We start from the raw sequence: 6,458 nt of genomic DNA, 5'->3' as shown, positions 1-6,458 counted from the left end.
GACAATCAACAGTCAGCCAAGCCCTGACCTGTAGTGTTTTCTGATTTCCTTAGGCAACAGTCCTCTATAGCACACTTCACACTACCAACATGAAACTGAATGTGTAACAATTGGAAGAACATGCAGTAGCACACCATTATGTGGTACTTTGCAATAAATATACCACAGAAGTAACTCTTACTGCATAGATAACTATAGTAAAAATCAACAGAATAATCAGAAATAATTACTCTTGCATATTCATTATTTTTGTTTCTGAATTTACTTTAATTATAAGTTCATATGATTAAATACTAATAATGGCCATGTTTAGCAGGCAAAATTGCTAAAAATTTGAAAATCATCTCTCAGTGTGAGCTGACTGCAGCACACCATTCCATAGGGTTACACCTAAACAGGTAAAGGCGATACACATTACCCACAGATAAAAACTGCATTAGTTCATATTCCAAAATTTCATGAAAAAATCAGGAAATAATCTGTCATGGCAAGAAAGAATGCAAGCAGTACAAAAATGCTCAGAAACTTCAGTAAATATAATTATGTAATGAAAGAACAAAATTGTTCTGTTTAGCTGGGTGTGATGGCACACACCTGTAATGCTGAGGCAGGAGGATGATGAGTTCAAAGCCAGTCTCACCAAAAGTGAGGCACTAAGCAACTGTGTGGGACCCTGTCTCTAAATAAAGTATAAAATAGGACTGGGATTGTGACTCAGTGGTCGATTGACCCTGAGTTCAATCCTGGTACTCAAGAAATTTTGAATTGTTATGTTTAAAAACATAACATGTTGCAAAAGTCAAATCAAACATGAATTTTAAAGAAGAAATCACCAGGGTTATGGGTGTGACTCAGTAGTAAAGTGTGTGCCCAGCACATGTGAGGCACTTGTGTTCATTCCTTACCACATGAAAATAATGTAATTAAAAAAAAATAAAGGGATTGTGCCCATCTGTAACTAAAAAGTATTTTGAAAATTTTAAAAATAAACAGCACCAAAAATGATCAGGGAAGTAGGCATAAAATAAATAGAAACTTTAAGCTATGTATTTTCCTGGATATTTAAAAGGACATAATAATAAAAGAGTAACAACTGAGGTGATAATCTAATTACTGTATGAGTCTAGAGTGATGATTTCAAGTATTAATGAGGTATGATCCTAAATTAAGCACCACCCTAAGCTGCCAATCATTTTGAAATTCTGCATGTCCTTCTTATGGGATTTGGTTCCTTTCTGATGGACAGGTATTCAAATATTACTTCTCTGTATTATCAAAAATATTCTCTCTGAAATGTTCCATCTTTCTGATGTTCTTTCTACTCTTAACTTGTTTTTTTTAACTGGCAAAGTGAAAGTAGAAAATAAAGGCTGGCAAACTAAAACCTAAAAACATGCATGTTCTACAATAAGAAAGTTAGATAAAATAGACAAATAATCAAATTACTAAATCTGCTTCCATTTCTGGGCATTGCCATGATGGAACCAATGCTTCCTCCAGTAAAACTGTGGGGTCTCTGCAATGGGCATTTCTTGAAAGACCCTGTGTACTGGTGGAGGAAGGAATGAGTGCTGTGAGATGGTGGAGGCCTGTCAGTCTTCACCACGGGCTCTGTAGTTCACAGTATTTGAAAATTGTTCCATCACCTGCCCAAGATTCAGGATCACATGGGAAGGATTGAGAAAGCAAAGCAGAAAACTAAAGTTGTAACAGATGTCACTACATATAAACTCATGTCTAGGACTATCCATGCAAACCAGTAGAGTTAAAATAATTTCTATGAAAAATACTTATAAAATATTAAAAATGTTTTAATTTAGCTAATATCTATCACTCTCTCATATAATAAAATTTAGATCATCACAAAATTAATATAATGATTTTATTCATTTGCTAACTTTAACTATCTCAAGATAGTTTACATCCATTCCTTCATGAATTCACTACCTAGCATGTACCATATGATTAAGCATCCTATAGAATATAAAAGATATAATCCTTGCCTAAATGAACTTATATTCCTATTGAGAAACATCCAGAAAATTGTGTCAATTAGTGAATTAAACAAAAGTACTTAAGTATCATTTATAGAGACTATGAAATTATTATCCTCAATTTAATATTTTAATATAAAGAATCTTTAAACAATCATGGGTCTATTACCAAGCAGAAACATTCCTAAAACTTAATATTTCAAAGTTATTTAGGCGAGGAGCAGTGGTCCATCCCTATAATCCCAGTGATTCAAGAGGCAGAGGCAGAAGGATCACAAGTTCAAAGCCAACCACAGCAACCTAATCAGTTTCTAAGTAACTCAGCAAGACCCTCCCTTAAAATAAAATATAAAAAAGGCTGAGGATGTGTGTCAGTGTATAAGTGCCCCTGGGTTCAATCCCTGGTACCAAAAATAAGATATTTAGTTATAAATGGCAAATAATATTAACAAGACTTTGTAAAACTGTTTCAAAGTTTTTGAGTATAACCCTAGAAACAGAATTGCTGCTTCATACATTAATTTTATATTTAGATATTAGGGAAAATGATATGAATTAATTTTTGAAAATTTTTTGAAAATTAAATATTTAAAAATCTTATGGACTCCAAATTCTCTATTCTTGCAGGAACTTTAGAAAAAATTCTACATTTCTCTTTAGTTAAAATAATTTTATGCTAACAGCAACAAAAAAACTACATAAGAATGTGATGGAAGCAATTATCAGGCATTTATCAAAAATATGCAGAATTTCTCTCAAAGTTATTAATGAAAACATGGGAATATGCAATATCAGATTGTGGTAGTCCTTGCTACCTGCAGTCTCTTCAATGTCTATTATGATGCCCTCAAGTATTTTATCAAGTAAGTCTGATGAAGAAGATATTCAACAGTTTCTATTTTTTCTTCTTTACTACCTGTCAAAGTTACTATTGTAAAAGGGAATGTTATTAAAGGAAACAATATATACTACTTGAAAACAATTAGATATTGTAACCATTTCACCAGGTTACAAAGTAAGCTTTAATAAATAATATTAAAATATTTCAGAAACTATGCAGTCTAAAATAGTAGCCAGTTCTCAAAAGAGTAGGTTCATTTTCTTTGATTAATAACATTTTTAAAAGAGGTATGTCTTGTAGTCAAATACTCATTACGAATATGTCCTGTGGTTTAGGTTGTGGCTCAGTGGTAGACCACTTGCCTTTTATGTGTGAGGCACTGGGTTCAATTGTCAGAACTACATGTAAATTAATGTATAAAATAAAGGTTGTTCAGTAACTGATTTTTTAAAAAGAATAGGTCCTAGCCAAATGTTGTGGTACATGTTTACAATCCCAGAGGCTTGGGAGGCTGGGTCAGAAGGATTGTAAACTCAAAGCTTGCCTCAGTTACTTAGTCAGGTCCTGAGAAACTTAGCAAGACCCTTTCTCAAAAATATGTAAAAAGGACTGGGGATGTTGCTCAGTGTTTAAATACCCTTAGCTTCAATCTCTAGTACCAAAAAAAAAAAAAAAAAAAAAAAAAAAAAGAAAGAAAGAAAGAAAGAAAAAAGGAAAAGGAAAAGAAAAAGAAATAGTGTCCTAGTCAGGTAAAGTGACTCATGCTACCTGGGCAATTGAAGTAGGAGAATCACCAAACCAAAAGCCAGCATTTTACCAAGACTGTTTCAAAATGAAAACTAAAAAGAACTTGGTATACAGCCCAATGGCAGAGTAGACCTTGGTTCAATTCCTGGTACCACCCCTCCCCTCACAGGAAAACATGACCCATAAACCACCCATGAAGATGCATAGGGAACTTATTTTATTTCTAAATATCACTGGCAAACATAATGGCAAGGCTCTTCTATCTGAAAAGTGAACACACTGAGCTGGTCATGCTAACAAGGATCAGGAGTTCAAAAGTAGCCTTAGCTATGTAGCGAGGTCCTAACAGTAAAGCAAGAAAATAAGCAAATTACTAAGGCCCCATCTCAAAGTGTTAAATAGGTCTAGAGATGTGATTCAGTGGTGAAACACCACTGGGATCAATCACTGGTATCAAAAACAAATAAAAAATGGCCCTGAACACACTGGATTTAAGTAATACCAAGAATTCAATGGAATTCTGACAGAAAATTAGAATTTTCTTTCAGGTATCTAGCAGATATTATCTTTCAAAAAAATAGAAGATTATGAAGTAAATTTTGGGATTTGATACAAAGGCAACATTTCCCCTCCTCTATGTAACTATACCCAAATAATTATTTTAATTTACTACTAGCCCATCTCTCCTGCCCCCAATAGACTACAAAACAGCAGCTCCCAAAGAAGCCTCAGCAGAAGCAAAGAGGTCTGGGAAAATAGACACATAGGTGTAGACATTGAAGAAAAGAAAATTAGGCTGTAATGTATTCATTCTGCCAAAAGATGGGTATTCTTAGGTGAATATACAGAATGAAAGGGCAATAACTACTTCCTGCATTTGTAGTGTATGATGAGTCTGAATATATGTTGTAGACATTGAGGGTTGACCATAAACAATGGCGAGTTTCATAGTGTCTCTTCTCCAAAGTTTTTTTCCAGCATGAACAACCTCCAGCTTTTCTTGCCCCCAAAATATCCTTACTCTCCCCTTTTGAATATTCAGCTTGGAAGCTTTGCCCCATTCCATGTTCAGCATGGTCTTTGTTCAAACCTGTTGTTATGCCCTGTGAAACTGTGCTCCTCATGCCATAACCAGGCTGTTATTTCATTCTTTGGCTTGTAGTCTGCTCCATCTCGGGGATGGTTAGAGGACTCTTGGCAATATCCCACAGACCCTTGTGACAGAGAGGCATTTGTCTGGTCAAGAAGGAAAACCATTGTGTGAATACAGATTGACCAGACTTTTCTGCATCTTGAGGAGATTTGATGTGCCCCTGGAGAAATCCCAGTAGGTAAGTATCTGGGTACAGCATACTCTTAATGCAGCAGCCAAGGAGGAGGGGCCTGACAGTTGGAGTGAGCACACAACTCTCCTTGCTTGTTAGGTTCCTCCTGACCTCCGTCCAACATGCTGAGAGAATGATTCCCTGCTCTCTTTGTGAGCAACTAGAGGAGCCACACATGTTCACATGGAACACAGACATCCCGCATAACAGCTGTCTCCTTTCCAAACTTTGTAGGTTAGGAAGGGAAACCTGACAGATGGAATGTGATGTGTCCCAATTCAATGATCACTTAAGCCAGGGCACTGCTCTTCATGCTGTACTGAGCTGAGCACTCACTACCCATTACTCTGTGTGACTGCTAGGCCTCTAGGCTAGTTTCCTGTCTCTGAAGAAGACCCAGATTTTCCCAGTCCTGGAGGAGTGTGGTAAGAGAGCAAATCCACTGGTGCTAATGCTAAGCTTGTTGAGATATGTCCTCTCAGGCACCCCTGGGTCCCAGCTTGTTACACTGGAACTTGTGGGGGCTTATGGACTACAGCAGGAGCCAGGTGAGCGGGCTCACAGAATAAATCATGCGGGCCATTGAAACGGCGCCACCTAGCGGGCTCGGGTGAAAGGGCGAACAGTCAGGCTTCAATGGGAACCCTTGACTAGATTGGATATGGAGAGATTTATCGCCCATGGGGCTGCATAGCGCTTACAGCCTGGTTTCTACCTCACCAGGCAACAAGAATGGTATTACTTCTTTAAAAACGCAGAACCTTCACAGCCATTTCCTTCGTATATCCTCTTACCCTCACAGCTGAGCCAGTGCTTGTCTTGAATGTTGGCTTGAGCGGCTAGGAGTGGAATGGTCCCTGGTTGTCATGAGAACCGTGATGCCACTGTGTTCTCAGGCCGCTGCTCTGTGACCTCAGGTGGAATCTTTGGTGCAGGCCATGTCACGTGAGTCACTCCTCAAAGTTCATATTGCCCAAGGCTTCACAAACCCTCTGGGGAGTGCAACAATGTGCCTTCTCCTACCGGAGCCTAGAAGCCCCATGCCATGCACTACCTAGCTGCCCAATGCCTGCTTCCTCCCCTTTGATTAGAGGAGATCTCCCATGAATGGTTCTCATGTGACAGGAGAACTGGTAAGCAATTGATGCATTTTACTGAGTGGAATTGAATGCACCTGAATGAATGAAGGAAAAAGGATCTGACTTTCTGCCACATATCTCTCTGTAATGAATCTTTGCTCAACAAAGATTCTTTAAAAATGCAGGACCTTGGCAGCCGCTCCCTTCGTCTATCCTCTTACCCTCACAGCTGAGCCAGTTCTTGTCTTGAATGTGGGCTTGAAGAGGCTAGATGCAGCATGGTCTCTGGTTGTCATGGGAACTGATATGCCACTGTGTTCTCAGGCCACTCCTCTGTGATCTCAGGTGGAATCTGCAGTGCAGGCCATGCCACATGAGCCACTCATCAAAGTTCATAATGCCCAAGTCTTCATAACCCTCTGGGGAGTGCAAACATATGCCTTCTCCTACCAGAGCCTAGAAGCCCCTACAC

Source organism: Sciurus vulgaris (genome assembly GCF_902686455.1).
Source record: "Sciurus vulgaris genome assembly, contig: HiC_scaffold_629_arrow_ctg1, whole genome shotgun sequence".
Taxonomy (NCBI): Eukaryota; Metazoa; Chordata; class Mammalia; order Rodentia; family Sciuridae; genus Sciurus; species Sciurus vulgaris.
The sequence above is the reverse complement of the archived record's forward strand: the minus strand, read 5'-3'. Positions refer to the sequence as shown.